The sequence below is a fragment of the Lissotriton helveticus genome, chromosome 2_2 (assembly GCF_964261635.1).
Source record: "Lissotriton helveticus chromosome 2_2, aLisHel1.1, whole genome shotgun sequence".
Lineage (NCBI taxonomy): Eukaryota > Metazoa > Chordata > Amphibia > Caudata > Salamandridae > Lissotriton > Lissotriton helveticus.
The window spans coordinates 243,407,703-243,426,209 of NC_136060.1; the positions used below are offsets into that span (position 1 = coordinate 243,407,703).

Below are 18,507 nucleotides of genomic sequence, written 5' to 3' on the forward strand. Positions count from 1 at the left end.
TTACCAGGAGGATGGGCACTAAAGCCACTATTAATTGAGTCTTTCTTGTAGCAACTGCCAAACATGTAAAGACAAGTATCACATATTTTTAGGAATATGTTTTATCATGTTAAAGTTTGCATGTATTTTTGCATTTGTGCTCGCAAGCTTTCCACATTTTATTATCATTGAAATATGTTAATTAAGGTATTCAGAATGACATGCATTCATCAGATTTTGTTTCTAGTACCGTTCTGCGATGCTCTAGATTGGGAGATGTATTGTACATGGTGCCCCAAGCGTACAACAGGTTTGGGCATTCGCTTTGTGCGCTCCCTGGGCAAATGGTTTTACAGAGGGGGCCATAGACACTTGGGAGTCCCCTACTGCGATACTGATAGGGCTGGCACACATGTAGCACCAGTGCTCTCATGAGAAGGTGTCCCCTCATTTGCATGGGGTTTGTGGCCAGAGCAAATCTGGGAATCACTTTGCCTCTGCACCAGTGCCTCATTATGGATGCAGGTACAGAGGTACACATGCCCTTAGAAGACACACTTTCAATGTGCCTCCTTACTGCAGCTAGCAGGAGTTGAGAAAGGGGATTCTACACTCCCCATCCTGGGGTCTGCTCACCAATTGGAGGCTGCTTCTTGGAATCGCAAATGGGATTTGCCTTAAAGTGCCCAAATTCATAGCACTCAGTATACTGGGGCTTGACATGGCTCAACGAATTCTTCCCATAAAAACACCTTTCTTTTCTTCAGGATGGGGCTGGGAATCCTTCCCTGGAGAATTCTTTTGGGGGGTTCTGGAGAACTCTTTAGGTTTATCCTTCTTTCCCTCCTCTTTCTTCTGTTGGAGTCCTTGTTCACTCTATTGGCAATCCCCCAGACACCTCCTTTGACCTTTGCCACTCTGGTGTTGATCCAGAGGTCAGCCTCCTTGGCACAGCCCCCGGTACAGTGATATTGATATCTATCAGGTGTTGGGGCAACTCTGTAAAGCAATTGTTGAGCATGTGTTTATATCCTCATCAACATCACTCCTATTGCTGCCTTCAACCAGCCAATCAGTGCGTTATTGCAGTAGTCTACAAAATCCACCCAAGACTGGTTGGACAGTTGTGACTGTCCCTGAACTGGAGGGAGTCCAGACTTGGTGACAATGGCGGCTTTCATGTGTGCCTAGCTCATCTCATCAGCTACCTCTAGGGCTAGCAGGGTATCCCTCTTAACAACTGGCATGAACCACCAGAAATATTCCTGCAGGTGGGTGCAATCACTCACTGCGCCCCCATGCAATGGGCGCTCTTTTCCCTCTTCAAAGTGCAGATGGTCTACCACCTGCAAGGTGAATCAAAGAGCAGTTTTGAAGCAGCCACTCTGCATTTCACTAGAATGCACTGGCTTGAGGGCAGCACATGTTCACAGGGGGCCTGGGGGCAGCATATTATTTCACATATGGTGCAGTCTCCCAGTTTTCACCCAGCGCACCTTTTGAAAGGTGGGCAAGGACGCAAATAGTGATAGTGTGGTGCACACATAATACGGCCCCAGGTTGTCAGATATTTTTAGAAACATATATTATAATACAGAGGAACAGAGGTACAAATGAAACTGATAGAACGTGTGGGACCACTAGCTCAATTTTACCATAATCACCTGGCCCCATAAAACATTCACACCTTGAACTAGTAGTCCTGCCTTGAATTATTAACTAATTCCCTATCAGTACTTTGAGTCTTTTTAGGACTTACACCTTTAAACCATGACTTACCAATCCTTGTCACCTCTGCTGTAAGTCCTAGGGATCAAAAAAGGATTTAGAATAAACAGGCAGTATTCAAAACAATTTTACCTTTCCTGTAATAACCACAGACTCGGGAAACGTTTTAAAAGCTTTATCTATGCAAGATTTTCGGAGTCAAAAAGGCCACAATATCATGACCATAAAATTTACAAGCAAGAATATAATCAATAGGACATAAGGTTTGTAAGAAATCACAGTAACACCTTTAAACATCGGGGCCTTGGGAAGTGTGAAAAAGAAAAATAGCACAAGGACACACCAAATGGATTATATTTACCTAGAATGGTACAATGACCAATCCTGGTCACGGGCTGGGGCAAAAGACAAGACTCCTGACTAATCAGGTGCCCACGGGACAAGACAGGTGCACTTCAGGACAGGTGACCTCCTCTAAGTGCAACGCCAGCATGACACCCCTCTCTCTCAGCAAGCCAATTAGTACCCCATCTGGGTAATCAATAATTACCTGAAACACCTCGATTCTTCTGACAGAGTGCTCCGCCAGCACCTCTACTCTTGATCTCCTATAGCATAAGCTGGGTCAGTGACAGGTCAGCAACTCGGATAGGTCTTACAATTTCTCTATCTAAACCTACCTCAGTTATACCATTTCGAGGGCAATGTACCACCCCTAAATGTTGCAAATCTATGTGTTCCCCTTCAGTGATTGGTGAGAAAGACGAGGAGAGGTCATCACACCATGCTAAGATGAGATGATTTCATTATTGGTTTCAGTTGATTCTGGTTACTGCCCATAATTTATTGTCCCATGCACTTTTATTCCACCCAGCAATACTGTTTAAAAATGTTGATACAATTTATATAGCTTCAGTTCCTCTGGAGGTCAGAAGGGCATTTTCTCAGAGACTTCGTGGGTAAGATGATTCTTGGCTGGGATTCAATGCCAATGCTACAGCAACTTCGGAGCTAGAGTGCGCACGCGCAGTTTTTCCAAGAGGGAGTTTGTATCAGTATTCAGGCCCAAGTACGAGCTATCAGCAAAGTCAAAGAGAAACATATTAGTATACAAAAATAAATGAATGCACTGTATACCACTTATCTCTACTCTAACCCCATTACTTTACTTTAACTTTTGCAATAATAGTTAAACAGAACGAACAAGCTTAGTACAAGCAGCAGCATAAGCATTAGCAGGCGAGGCACTAGTGCGCAGAAGCGAGAAGTTCCCACCAAAAGCAAAAGTACGTCACACCACGTAGAAGTGGCGGACGCATGCACAGTACAGTTCCCGCGTTTTCGGCGGCCATATTAAGACACTTGGGTTATTGTTAGTAAAAGCACATTGTCAAGCTTCCCCTAGATACTAAAATGGCGTGTAATGCAAATATTAGTAAACAAAACATGTTGATTATTTAATTACAGGTTATTTCGAGAGAGTTGAATACACGCAAGTTTCGGTATAGGTGAAACCTTGCTCCATCAAAACAATCCCTTAAAATACTAGAACCTGTATGAGATCATATTCTAAACGGTGTAGAAAACATACCTAAACACATTAAAGACAATTTATACTTCTTTCTCAGTGATTCCTAAATGGGTTCTGTCTGAGATACAACTTACAGGATTGCAAATCCACAATGCAATTTTTAGTGTGATATTATGGATATATCTGGCACATGCTTTGTCCATTATCTGCATAGACAAGTGTTATTTCTTCAGCCTTTTCATCATGAATCATCCACATTCTTTCCATACATATCCTGTTATTACTTCCAAGTTAATTTAGTAATCTGTGGGGCACATATTTACTGCCGCAAGTGTGTCTCAAATCCGAGCTGTTGTTCATAGAATAGTAGTGTGTTGTGTGGAGGGGGACAAATGTAAACTGTAAAAAGTGGACTAATAATTGGGGTGGGTGGTAGGCACACAAAAGTAATAACGACACTGACCTGTTAAGTCTATGCACAGGTTTAAAGGATTTAATCCTATGCTCAAACCCTACCACAGGGCAGATAGGCTTAACCTAATGAAAATGTTAACTGCATTAGGAAGGAACAAAACAGCTAATATCAGAACACAATTACAATCGGACTCCAATTTATAAAAAACAGGTAATATAATAAGGAAGATGACACCAAAATGACAAAAATCTAAAAAAGGGTAGCCTGAAATATGAAAGAATTAAGGCTGAAAGCAGCAAGAAAAAGTAAAGCCCAAATCTGTAGTTACTGTTCATGGGAGACCAGAACTTAGGCACAAATTCAGGCTAACGGCAATGCAGTACTGGTTCGATATACCAACAAGGTTAGTCAGGGCAAAAAGTTTTACCTTAGGACTTAGGGCCAGATGTAGGTCGGTCGGTAATGGCTGAAAATACCGATTTTCAGCCGTTACCGAGCGGAATCGAACCATCGGGATGTAGGAGTCCGAAATCCGTCATAATCGGTAAATTACCGATTCGGTAATTAAGCCGAATCGGTAAAGTGCCGATTCGGAAAAAACACAGATTCGGTAATTTTACCGATTCGCTAACATACAGAATCGGTAAATATACCGATTCGGTAATTAACCCGAATCGGTAAAACACCGATTCGGAAAAAACACAGATTCGGTAATTTTACCGATTCGCTAACATACAGAATCGGTAAATATTCCGAATCGGTAATTCTACCGAATCGGTAAAGTTACCGAATCGGTAAAATGCCGATTCTGTAAATAAGAAGTGTGAAAAATGAAGAGTGATATGTAGGTAAGCTCAGAAATACCGAATTTGCCTAAAAATCGGTATTTAAGAGTCTGTATTTATCAGGTGGTAACCAGGTGCAACCTATAAAAACTGACCCAAAATGCAATTCTTCTTGCACTATGGCAATATTTTATGTCATTGCAAGACGGCTACGGCTACAGGAGGAAGGAGAGAGGGAATGGCAGAGAGAGGAGCAGGTCTACAGGCAGAGGGTGACCCTGTGCATGCTCAGAGAAGCAGAGTTACTCCAGAGGTACAGGTTGGCCCCAGACACCATCACTGACCTCATCAGGGACCTCCAACCACTGTTGGACCACCCCACCCCAAGGGCACACGCAATCCCAACACAAGTGCAGGTGCTATGCAGCCTACACCTGCTTGCATCTGGCAGCTATCAAAGTGTAGTTGCTGTGGCAGGAGGGGTGACCCAGAGCAGCCTGTCAAGGTTTTTCCACAAATTTCTTGACGCCATGATACAGAGGATGGACCAATACATTTCCTTCCCTGCAACCCATGCGGAACTGGTACAAACTAAAGCAGACTTTTACCAGATGGCAAGATTCCCCCACATCATTGGCTGCATTGATGGCACGCACATTCCGATTTGCCCCCCTGCTGACACAGAATACATATACCGTAATCGGAAGTCAACGCACACCATAAATGTGCAGGTGATTTGTAATGCTAAGTGCGTCATCACAGACCTGGTTGCAAAATTCCCAGGGAGTACCCACGACTCCTACATCTTCCAAAGCAGCGGCATCCATGCACGGCTGACGGCAGGGGAATTTGGTGAAGGATACCTCCTAGGTGAGACACATTGTCAGACCCCCATAACAAAAATAGCAGTGTAAAGTACATGTATGCATGTGAGTAATGTTACCCCTTTTTCTTCTAGGCGACAGTGCATATGCCCTCCGCTCATTCATACTCACCCCCTACCTCAACCCCTCAACACCCAGCCAAAGGAGGTGTAACCGGGCACACAAAAGCACGAGGAATGTGGTAGAACGGACCTTTGGCATCTGGAAAAGCAGGTTCAGATGCTTGCACAAGAGTGGAGGTGCAAGGCAGTATACCCCCATCACCTGCTGCAAGATGATTGCTGTCTGTGCAATGTTGCACAACCTTGCGATCAAGAAGGGCACTGAGGTAGAGTTGTCAGACTACGAGGACCATGACGACGACATTGCTGTGCCACAAACCCAACCTGCTGGAGTGTCAACACCAAGTGATGGCAGATACAGACGGGAGGAAATAACAGACAACTATTTCTGAGTGAGTACAGATGAACACACAGGTTATGGATGTGAAAAAAAAACTTGATTTAATGTTGGAAGAACGTTCAAGCACTGATGTGCAACAAGTGAAAATATGAAATTGTATGTGGGGACTGGAAATGCCCCGGGTTGCCTCACCCACACTGGCAGAGTCATTTTCTGAAGCACTTCACAGTGCCACTTGGATGCTGATCACCCCCTTCAGCATGGCCTGCTGCCTCTGCGGAGCGCCTGCTGCTCCTGCGCGGCTCTGACACAGCGCTAGCCGGGCTGCTGCGGCTGCTGCTGTCCCCAGCCTCGGCCACTTCCAGGGCAGGATTGACGACTGTATTAGATATGATGAGGGCCTCCATGGCACTGGTGATCCTGGCCATGCCCCTGGTCACCTCCGCAGTGTTTTGTGTCAGGCTCTCTTCCAAATTTACCCCTCGGCGACATAGCTGGGACGTTGCGGCGGCAAGCCAGTTAATTGCCCTGTTTTGGACACGGGCAATACCTGCGCCTTGTGTGCTCAGTATGTTCCATCTTGGCACAAAGCTATGTGATGGCGGTTGTCATGCGTCCCATTCCTGTGGCAATGTCTCTGTTTGTTTGTGCCACCTCCTTGTTGCTTGCCACCAACTCACCAAAGCCCTTTGCCATTTCTACCATTTGCAGGTTATGTGCACGCAATTGGCGGTGGCATGCCAGGATGGATTTTGCCTGCAGGCGCTGGATTCGCACCATGCTCCCCTCAAGGCCTTGGAACACTGTGCCCTCTCCTGATGGACATGCACTGCTGGGAGTGCGTGGGCGGCGATTGGTGCTGGCCTGCTGGGTGGGCTGCTGTGCTACAGGTTGTCGCTGGTGTGGGTGCTGGTGCCTGACCCGCAGCTCCCACCATGATTGTCATTGGGGCCACAATACTCCTCCTGGCTGGTGATGTGGCAGGTGCTGGCTGGGACCGTGAGGGGGAGTTCTCAGCTGAGAACACCAATGGGGGGGGATTGTGATAGTTGGGGGGAGTGGGGAAATACGAGGGCATGTACAGGGTCGTCCTCATTGAACATGGCACTGCTGTCCTCCTCCTCCTGGGAGGCATCCATGGTGCTTGGCCCTGCCACCACACTCTGCGCCGTTGCTGGAGCTGTCGCTTGTGCAGCTGATGCTCCACTGCCTGCACTGCCTGATGTTGCCCCTAGGTATAAAGAAGCATTTGTGAACTGAGTGCAAATGTCTTACAGTCACTACAATAAAAGCATTGCACATGTCACTTTCATTACTCTGATTCTTTTTTCAAGTGCCTTGCAAATTAATGTGCACTGACAAATGTTCCTACATTAGCTGACTACATTTCCCATTATGCATTGCTCATGTATGGTGCTAGCAGTACTGGACTGGGGTTTGACTGTACATTGAGGCTATAGGGGAGGTGTCTGGTTGGGTGTGTCATGCTGCGCATGCTTCTTACCTTTTGCTGTAGCTCTGGCTGAGCTGTCCATGTCCCCTACTCCCACCACACTCTCCGTCTCGATGGTCGTGGCCACCAGTTCCTCCAGGTCAGTCAGGGGGGGGCGCGGGGTTCCTGCCTCCACCAGTCAGACCTGCCTGCTTGTAGAGCTCTGACAATTTCCTCTTGGTGAGGCTCCGGATGTCATAAAACCTCTTCTTGAGGTCCTCCAGGCTCCTGGGGGTCACACCAACAGCATTGACCCTCTCACTTATGGCACTCCACAGTTTCCTCTTGGTAGACTCTGGGACTGTGAGGGACAGCCTCCCATAGAGCTGCCTGTGGACCCTCGCCACCTCCTCCACCAGTACTTGCAGCTCCATGCTGCTAAACTTCACTTTGCGCTTCCTCTCAGCCTTCTGGCTCTCTGAGCTGCTTGCCATTTCCACTGTCTGCAAAATCAGCTACCACTCTCTCTGCTGCTCCCTCTCACTGCTCAGCTCTGGCTGCCTCTCCAGAAAGTTCTGATGAGTTGCACCTGCCTGGGTAGCCACTCCCTGGTAGGGTGGGGGAGGGTGGTTCCACCTCATTGGCTGTTGTAATTGGTTTCACTTTTACTTGCTTGCCGATTCGGTATTTACCGAATCGGTATTTACCGAATCGATATTTGCCGAATCAGTATTTGCCGATTCGGTAAATACCAAATCGGTTTTTCCAATGCATTCCTATGGCCCTTTTGGCCCATAGGCTTGTATTGTCATTACCGATTCAGTATCTACCGATTCGGTAATTACAGATTCAGTAAGTATCGAAACACGCTACCGATTTTTACCGAATCGGTATTTTACCGATTTTTTATCTCTACATCTCATTTTCCGATTTCAGAATACCGATTCGGTAAAAATCGGTATTTTAAAATCGGTAAATGACTTTTACCTACACCGGGCCCTTAGTCTCTAAAATAGAAGTCAAAATCCTCCAGCGAGCCTGCTGAATTTGGTGGGGAAACTCTGAGCGGGAAAAGTTTACATTTCGTACCCAGGTTATTTCTCTGTTCAGATTTAGGGCCCGCTTTAGAGATTGGTGGACAGGTTACTCATAAACATGACAGAAATCCTGTACGCCACATCACAAGTGCATTATATCCTATTGCACATGAAATAAGACTGACGGGATACACAAAAGTTTTTGACGGAATAACGTGTCTGCTAATTTATAAATAAGGCATTTAGGGCCCAATGTAGGTGTCAAATACCGGTCGGAAACGGCCGAATTCGGCCGTTTCCGACCGGTATTTGGCATCTTGAGATGTAGGGGGCCAGATTTTACAGATTCTGTAAATTTACAGAATCGGTAAATTTACAGAATCTGTAAAATACCGAATCGGTATTTTTACCGATTCGGTACCTTCCAGATTTAGGTTGGACTCTTCTGAGTCCCAAAGGCCCTACAAATTCGGTATTTTACCACCCAATCCAATTGGGTGTTAAAATACCGAATTCAGGTGTGCATGAACATGTGTGCATGCACACCTAGCCATGTGACAGACAGACATGCCCTTAGGGCATGTCTGTTTGCCACATGGCGCACATGCCTATTTTTAGGGTGCCAGAGGGTGTCAAAGTGACACCCCCTGCACCCTTGCCAAATTCGGTATTTACCGATTCTGTAATTACAGAATCGGTATTGCCCATTAATTCCTATGGGCTTCAAGGCCCATAGGAATCAATGGGTTCGGTATTTACAGAATCTGTAATACCTACATCTCCCCCTTCATATTTACCGACTCTTAAATACCGAATCGGTAAAATTCGGTATTTAAGAGTCGGTAAATATGAATAACCGACATCTAGTGCTTAGTCTATTTTTCTTAGCTCAGAGTTCTTCATGGGGACAAGGCTGCAGACTGTTCCATGAAGCATTTTCACCAAAGGCCTACTGAAATAGATCTGCTGCCTGGATACCCATTCATTGTTGATGGAGTAACTTGTCTGCTAATTTATAAAAAATGCATTTAGTCGATTTTTCTTAGCTCAGAGTTCTCCATGGGGAAAAGACTGCAGATTGTTCCATGAAGCATTTTCCCCGAGGGCCTACTGAAATAGAACTGCACTGCATAGAGTCTCCAATTGGTAGAACCATGTTTCTTCAGCCCACCAACGTTGAACCTTGGCCTGATTGGCTTAGGTGGTTTGTTTCAGTCCCCCTGCAACTAAAACTTAGAATTCCACAGCTTTTCATAGATTGTTGGAGACGCCTAAATAAATACAGCCAAGGTTGCCAGGATCTCAAGGTGAGCACTTAGGGGCCAGAACTCACTCCAGCAGAGGCCACCAACAGGGTCCAGTCCTTGCCCATGTGTAACTTCTTAGGAGGCCACTTAAGGAAAAAGGCCTCTTGTAGCCACACATAGAAGGTAAACTAACTGATTCATAGAGTGTACTTCATTGTCCTAGGTGCAAGTAAGATCTGGTCGGGACCTTTAGGTTTCCTCACAATTCTCAGACAGCAGATGTAGTCATTTTCCTGTTCTTTCCTAAGCCCAAAAAGTGTTTTGAGATGGGTGCACTGGGATGCAAATTTATGGTGGACATAGTGGATTGTTGAGTAGCTCCCTCCTTTCTGGTAATTCAAACTTGATTCTGGGGATTAGCTTGAATCCCAATGGGATTGGAGTTAGCCTCACTGGAGAATAAAGGTGTGGCTTACCCAGGTTTCTTATGGGGTGTGTCAGTGAGTGTGGGAGTGCTTGTATGGGTGAGTGAGTGACTCTGCTGATTGGCTGCATGGGTGGCTGAGTGGGTGTTTGATTGAGTGACTGTGTAGGTGAATACATGAGTGTGTGAGTAGCTGTATGGTTGAGTGTGTGGCTGTTTGAGTGCCTGAGTGGATGTTTGACAGGTTGTATGAGTAGCTGTATGTGTGAGTGAATGGTTGTGTGAGTGGCTTTATGAGTACGTGAGTGGGTGTGTGAGTGGCTCCATGGAGGGGTGAATGGATGTGTGAGTACTGCTATGGTTCCGTGAATGGGTATGTGAGTGGTTGTATGGGTGAATATATAGGCATGCAAAAGGTTGAATGGAGTGTCAGTGGGTGTGTGAGTAATTCTGTGGAGGCTGTCATCAGTGATGTCACCAGTGATTTAATTTGAGATGTCATCAGTGATGTCCTCAGTGATCTCACTGACCATGTCATCACTGATGTAAGGTCATAAGCAATGCATTGCATTACGTGGACGTAAGGTATAGTGAGCTTAGGTAACTATAACTGCTCAATTGTATTGGTTTTGTACAAGTGAAATCTGAGTCTAACTATAACAACCCTGTAACTTTTGTTTTTTTAAGTGAATTTCTGAGGTATTTTAAATTCTGTTTCCTAACTACAACAATGCTGTAACCTTTGTTTTTTTAAGTGAATTTCTTTGGTTTTTCAACTAGTTGTCACATTTGCAGAGGGATGGGGAAAGGGGCTGGGGCCTCCGAACAGCTCTCAGGAATCCTGCTATGTTAGACTCACTGGAGGTAACAGGAGGGCTTCTGGGCCCCCAAGAAGTCTTATCATCTGAGAAGTGCCAGGAGGCACGTTTGCAGAGTGGTGGACCAAGGGGGTGTGACCTCTGAAGACCTCTCAGCAGTTTCGCTGTGTGGGAATTACTGGAGGTAAAAGGAGGGTTTCTTGGCTCCAAAGGACACTCTAGAGACAAGGGGACTTCATCCTCAACCAGAAGTGTACCGGGAGGTGCGTTTGCGGATGTGTGGAAAAAGTGGGCAGGCCTCTGAAGACCTCTCAGCAATCCCACTGTGAGGGAGTTACTAGAGGTAACAGGGGGGCTTGTTGGCCAAGAGGACCCTCTGGAGAGATGGGTACTTTATCCCCAACCAGCAGTGCACCAGGAAGCGCATTTGCAGACTGCTGGAGAAACAGGATGTGGCCTCTGAAATCCTCTCATCAATCCCACTGTTTGAGACTTACTGGAGGTAGCAGAAAGGCTTACTGGCCGTCAAAGATACTATTCAGCCAAGGGGACTTCAAACCTCCAACCAGTTGTGCGCCAGTGGGCACATTTGTAAAGTGACGGGGCCTCCGATGACTTCTTGGATTTGATTTTTACAAATGTTATTTTCATTTATTAGAGGAGGAGATCCACATGGTCCCCCTTCCCTGAGCCAACTTTGGCCCGGGGATTCCATCCCCTGGGGCCAGGACTATTTCAAATGGGGAATGGGTGCCACACAGACCACCCTCCCCAGACAGATTTTGTGTCCAGGGAGAGTAAGGCCTAGCATTTTTTTAAAGAAAAATCTTAATGGGAGGGGGCCCCCCTCTCAGGCTGATTTTAACCCGGGAACCTCATCCCTGGGGCTGACCTCTTTTTAACTTTTTTTTTAAATAAATAAGGGGAATGATCATGTGGCCCCTACCAGGCAGATTTTTGTCCCAGGAATCCCATCCCTTGGGGCCTGGTCTCTATGGAGGGTGCCCTGGTCCACCCTTACCACTAATGGGGACCACAGGGATCCTGAAGGTCCCCATGCTCCCTGCCGACTCCCTGCCTTCTACAGGAGCCGCCACTGCTTTTACACATAGATTTAAATAATGCATGCACATAGATTAAAAAAATAATGGGGGACTGGTGGGGTTATTCAAAGACCCATTCAGACTCATTCAGATATTCATGTACCTACTCACAGACCCACTCAGACATGTACACCCATTCACAGCCCCACTAGGACACTCATGCACCCAGTAACAGACCTACTAATACTCTCTCACACACACTCACAGACATACACAGAGACGCATGTACCGACTAACAAACCTACTTAGAGACTCATAAACCAGCTCACAGGCCCACTCAGAGGCTCACACACTCAATCACAGACACTCAACTCAAGCACTTACTCACAGGCTGACTCACACACTCATGGAGGTGTTCAAAAGCCCACTCAGGTACTCTCACACCCACTCACAGACTCACACAGGCACTCACTAACTCATACACCTAATCAGACACCCACTCAGATACTCACAAACCCACTCACACACCCAATGCAACTCATGCACTCATTCACACACTCACTCTCAAAGGTTACAGGTTAAAGTGAGGCAATGCAATTTTTTTAAATCCTTAGAAATTCACTTATGAAACCAAAGGGTACAGTGGTGTTATTGTTAGCAATAATATTAAAAAACCTAAGAAATTCACTGAAAAAAGTAAAGGTTATAGGGACATTAAAGTTAGGCTCAAATTGCACTCATCGAAAACCAGTGAAATTCAGCAGCTATAATTACCTGAGCTAAATATAACTTGCTGCCCCGCAATGCACTTCTTACGATCTCACATACCACATCACTCATGACATGGTCAGTGACATCATTGATGACATCTCAAATGACTTCACTGGTGTCATCATCCAGTGCGTGTAAGTATTTTCTAAGAGTTTATGATTGTTAAACATGTACACTAAGCTACTACAAAAGTATACTAGGTGTACTACTAATGAGTGATACTACTTTTAACATATATGATGTGAGTGGCTGTTTGGTTGTGTGTATCTGTGTGTGAGTGGATTTCCGAGTGTCTGTATCGGTGTGTGAGTGGGGGTGTGAGTAGCTATATGAGTGTATTAGTGGTGTGTGAGTAGCTGTGTGGGCGAGTGAATGGCTATGTGAGTGGCTGTATTGGTGAGTGAGTAGGTGATGGAATGGCCTATTTTAGTTTGCCTGTATAAAAAGGATCTGGAAAGCTATATCAAACAGAGGAATGTGGATGCTCCCCTGGTAGGCCGCAGGTTGTTTCCTGCATTGTTATATGCAACTGTGTCTTAATGTCCAGGACTGGGTTGGGACTGCAGAGGCTTTTAATCAGGTTTAATGATTTTATGAATGACCTTGGCCTGAAGGCTAATGTGGGGAAATCTTATACTATGGTGGTCGGTAAATCCTCCACCAACTTAAAAACATTTTTTATAAATAATGAAAAATTGTCATATGTGCCCACCTTCTCTTATTTGGGAATTCTCTTTGACCAAAAAGTACATGGCATCATCTTGTAGAATCAAGAAATAGTGGTTTCAATCAAAATCTGGAAGCAATTTGTAGATTCACAAAAAGGCTCAAAACCCATTAACGCAATTCTTAATATTTATAAAGCCGCTCTTGCGCTGTCACCTTATATGGTGCTGGAGCCTGGGGTTTTTGTGATGCAGAGGGTTTACAAAGGGCTGAGAGTATGTTTATGAAACATCTGTTGACAGTCCTTAAAAGTACTTCCACCACTGTTTGCCATAGTGAACTTGGCTTGATTCCCTTGTCCTTTCGAATAAAATGGGCCCCGGTATTACTGTGTCGTAACATTTGAGCAAAGGGAGAAGCAGTCCTAAATCATGCTGTCATCCTAGATTGTTTAAAAGTTGAGAGCATGAAAAAATACCCTGGCTTAGCTATATAAAAGACCAGTTAGAGACCATGGGGTTGGCTGGTTGTTTTTACAATCCAAGGAGTATTTGCAAGATACCAAAAGTAAAGCTGAAAAGAGTTTTTTTAACGTACTCTTTCTTGACCAGAGGAAATCTGGAGACAGCAAAAAAAGGTTTTAGAACACTCACTGTTATTGTGTACTCCAGGCATTGAGCATTACCTTTCTTTCTACTTCACACATACAAAACTGTTTTTTCTCATAGGGGTCAGGTTTGGCATCTCATATTTTTTTGTCTCATATCCACGCAATGTATATTGTGATGCCAAACTGGACCTATGCCCATGTGACTCAGAGTCAGTCCATAGCACCTTACGTTTTATGTTTTTTGGGAAAAATCTATACCAATCCAAAGCGTTCCTTTAGTACTCCTTTCAAAATTCTTAAATATGAGAAAGTATTGGGCAGCGTTATATCACCTCCAGCTTTTAAATGATGAATTTACCTGTCTAATGATCTACAGGTACATCTCCTCAGCTGTTTGGCTACGGGACATTGTTGGAACATGATTTTATGATCTCATTTATATCTTGTGCTCAGGTTTTAGGTGTTTCTCTGTGGAATTAACTGTTTATGATATTGATATTTTTATGTCTAAAACTGCTGCTGTCATGGATTTACTATTAGATGTCTGCATTTTTATTTGTAATTTTGTCTGAAATGTTTTTATGATGCACTCTTTTATGGCTGTTATACAGCCGAATAAAGACTTTTGACTGACTGAATGGCTTTATGTGTGAGTGAGTGGGTGTGTAAATAGCTGGATGGGCGAGTGAGTGGCTGTTTGAGTGTGTTTGGTTAAGTGAGTTGGTGTGTCAGTGGCTGTACTAGAGAGTGAATGCTTTGGTGAATTGTTGTATTGGTGAATGAGGGGATGTGGGAGTGCTTGCATGGGTGTGTGAATGGGTTTGTAAGTGGTTGAGTGGGCGTGTGAGTGACAATATGAGTGCTTGTATGGGTGAGTGAGTGGCTGTGTAGAGATGTTGTATGGGTAAGTGAGTGGGTGTCTGAGTGCATGTATAGGTTAATATGTGGGTATGTGAGTAGCTGAATGAGTGAGTGTGTGGCTGTGTGAGTTGTTGCATGAGTAAGTGACAGTTTATATGAGTAAGTATATGGGTGAGTGATTGAGTGGTTGGGTGAGTGGCTGTATGGGTGAATGACTGAGTATATGAGTGGCTCTATGGATCAGTGAGTGGTTGTATTAGTACTTAGATGGGTCTGTGCATGGGTATGTGAGTTATTGTGTGGGCATGTTAGTGGGTGTATGGGAGATCGTTCATACAACCTGTCACTTACTCACTCACCCATATAACTTCTCAACACAGCCACTCACTCACCCACACAACCACTTACATACCCATACAAACAGCCATACAAGCACTCTCACATCCAATACTTCACCCGTACAACAATTCACACAAACACTCACTCTCCAGTACAGCCCCTGACAAACCAACACACTTAACCAAACACACTCAAACACTCACTCACTCACCCATCCAGCTACTTATACACTCACTCAATCACATATAAAGCCATTCAGACACCTACTCACTCAGCAATACAGCCACTCACACAGCCACTCACTCACCAACACAGCTACTCACACACCAACTTATACACCCATACAGCCATTCACACACACACTTACACATGTATACAGCCACTCAGAAACCCACTCACACGTAGATACAAACACCCAAACAGCAACTCGCATAATATATGTTAAAAGTAGTATCACTCATTAGTAGTGCACCTAGTATACTAATTCAACTTTTGTGGTAGTCTAGTGTATATGTTTAACAATCATAAACTCTTAGAAAATACTTACACTCACTGGATGATGTCACCAGTAATGTCATGTGAGATGTCATGAGGGATGTCACTGACCATGTCATGAGTGATGTAATATTTGAGGTCATAAGTAGTGCATTGCGGGGGCGTAAGTTATAGTTAACTCAGGGAATTATAATTGCTAAATATCACTGTTTTTTATGAGTGAAATCTGAGCCTAACTATAACATCCCTGTAACTTTTGTTTCTTTCAGTGTATATATATATATATATGTATGCATTGCATGCGTGTGTGCTTTTATTTCACAAAATACAGTTCACAGGAAATACTGAAATATGGGAAATATCTCATAGCTTCCTCCATAATGCAAGTTTCATCATTCTAATGATAGCCCCCAGACCACTCTGCTTATCTTGACCATGGTCGGGGTCAATAGGAATATGAAGGAAATCTATGCAAAAAATGCATCAAAGAGATCAAAATTAGTATGTCGGCACAAAGCTATTGGTCTCTAATTTAACCCAGTACAATACTTTAATAATTTCTCCTTCATTCAAGTTCATAAACCGCACTAAGATAATGTTAACGGTTCTGCCTAGGTTCGAGCTATAGAAATACCCTTTACATACATACATACATACAGTAATACATTCATTTAATGTGGTATTAATTGGAATTAAAATGTTTAGGTTTGCCTTTCACAAATCAATGGTGAGGGTCACTATATTTAAATGAGTCAGTGACTGTTAGATTTCCACAGAATCATAGATCTATATTTGTCCCATAATTTGCAACAAAGTTTGTAAAATGTGAAGATTTCACCAAAACTATTTCTTCCTTAAATAGATATAAATACACCTACCAAATAATGTTCAACATGATTTGGCTTTTATAATCGACATACTGTTACCTAAAAAACAATCTAAGCACAAGAGTTTTGCTCAAACATTGCCTTGCCTATATTCCCTAAAGTTTAGAACTGTTGAAAAGAGAAGAAAATGATTTTCCTTTATTTCGATGCTCATGAAAGCAGGCACGAAATAAAATAAATGCACTTAAAACAGAGGCATACTTTTCACTGTTGAAACATTTAGCACATTTAGCCTTCACTAAGCAAGTGTCATCTACATTATTGTCTCAGAATGTCTCCTTCTGCCTTCTGTGAATTTGTTTTACCTCAGCAATGTATTTTTATTTCGCCTTGAAGCACTCAACCAATGCTGTTTGTGCCTTTTTATTAGTCAGGATTGCATTACCTGCCTTTCATCTTTCCAAGCTGTCAGTTAACTCGTCGCCTCTTATAATCTCTGCTTTTACCTTTCTGTTACATGCAGGCTGGTTGCTATGGTTGCTCGGTATGGAACAAAACAACATGTTTATGTACCCTCCATTCACCTCTGCCGGGTACATTGGAGCATGTCATGCGGTCATCAAGGATGCAAGTGCAAGTTAAAGTCCTTTTTGAAAACTCTACCTTAGTTGTAATAAAGTCATTTGCATAGGAGGCAATTAGAAGAAGGCAGGGGCACCTGGTTCCCTGAGCTTCTACTTTAGTTCTCGTGTTGGTACTACCACTACTTTTTAAGGTCATGTGAGCAACAGGAAGAGAATGTAAACAAGGTTCAATTAGCCCTCCTTTCTTCCTGTATGTTGAATTCATAGTGGAAATGTATACAAAAGGTTTTTAAACTCCTTAAAAAATTGTGAGAAAGTGCATTATTAGGTTGGATAGATGATAGTCCACCTCAAGTAATAAGGTGACTAATTTTGTTCAGTTCAGTAAAGGTTTAAATAATTTAAACCTGAGATCAACCCCTGATTGCTATGGAAAAGAGCAGACAGACTTAATAATGTGTGTAAACTATTCAGAAGTATCAAAGAGTTAATTAGTCTTAAACAAAATGAAATAAAAATTGCCCTCTAACATGACACCAAAAGGACAAAAATCCGATAAGCTGAACCGAATATATGTATTTTAAAGTTTTAAATAAAAATCGCGCTAAAAAGAGTTAAGCGGCAACAGTGGTCATCGGCTGTGCTTCACCATGACCTGGGTGCAATGTTAGGCTGAGCACAATAGAGTGCTGATCAGATACAGAAATTAGGTTTGTTCTGGTCGAAGGTTTTACATTGTGATTTAGGGGCTGATTTAAATTGTGTTGTTGTGAATACTCTGTCGCTATTGCAATGGAGTACACTTTCTTCCAAGATGTTGATCCCCCACCAAATTTAGATGTGGGTGGACCATGGGTGGGCCCATGGGAGAAACCACTTTATTTCCATTATTGTTACACCCCTCCAATGGCTTTATTGAGTAAGGGCTATCAGAGGCTGACCTCTAAGTTCGCCAACCTTATTAAGATGAGTGGACATAATTGTCAGTTTTTACTGCCTGTCACCACTAAGAAAACCCCTTGTCTAAAGGGCAGTGAAAACTGTCTGATGCCCTCCTTGCCATGGGAGATAACTCCAAGGATGACTTATTTACTTGCGTATGCCTACTACTAATCCTGGGGTAAATTCTGTCAACCAGGACTCTCAACCCATCTCTGTCTTGGGCCTTTCTTTCATTCTGACTCCAATACTCAGGCATGTGTTGATAAAGGTCTGGACTTTGTTGGTGGTGGTCACTGTCGTCCTCCAACATTCTTCTCCATGCCAAAGGACCAATTTTATGTTGGTGTTAGAAAGCTTGATCTTGGTTTATTTGAAGCATTAGCAGCCTGATTCATCAAGCTGATTTGCGCTCGCAAAGGGCCAGATTCTGAGAATCTGGCCCTTTGCGAGTGCGATTTTTGCATTTGGTATTCATCATCCCAAATGCAAAAATCACTATTAGCGAAATCGCATATTTGCGAGGAATTGGATTTGAGGAATCTCTAATAGAGATTCCTTAAATGCAATTCATCAACCAAATAGAAATAGCGAAATCGCAATATTTGGTCTCAATTTACCACCAGGTCTGACTTGGTGGTAAATTGCGTAAATAGTGTAAAAAGCACTTTAGTGCATTTTTTTCTTTTG

General features: G+C 43.7%; 1 long non-coding RNA gene across 2 annotated transcripts in view; it reads right to left on the reverse strand.

Moving 5' to 3' along the window:
- Positions 1–1,878: 1,878 nt before the first annotated feature.
- LOC144821789 (uncharacterized) overlaps positions 1,879–18,507 on the reverse strand; it is a 118,425-nt gene continuing 101,796 nt past the window's right edge. For both annotated transcript variants that reach the window (XR_013608440.1, XR_013608439.1), the window contains exon 4: positions 1,879–2,783. This is a non-coding gene — a long non-coding RNA (uncharacterized LOC144821789). The remainder of the gene's footprint in view (positions 2,784–18,507) is intronic.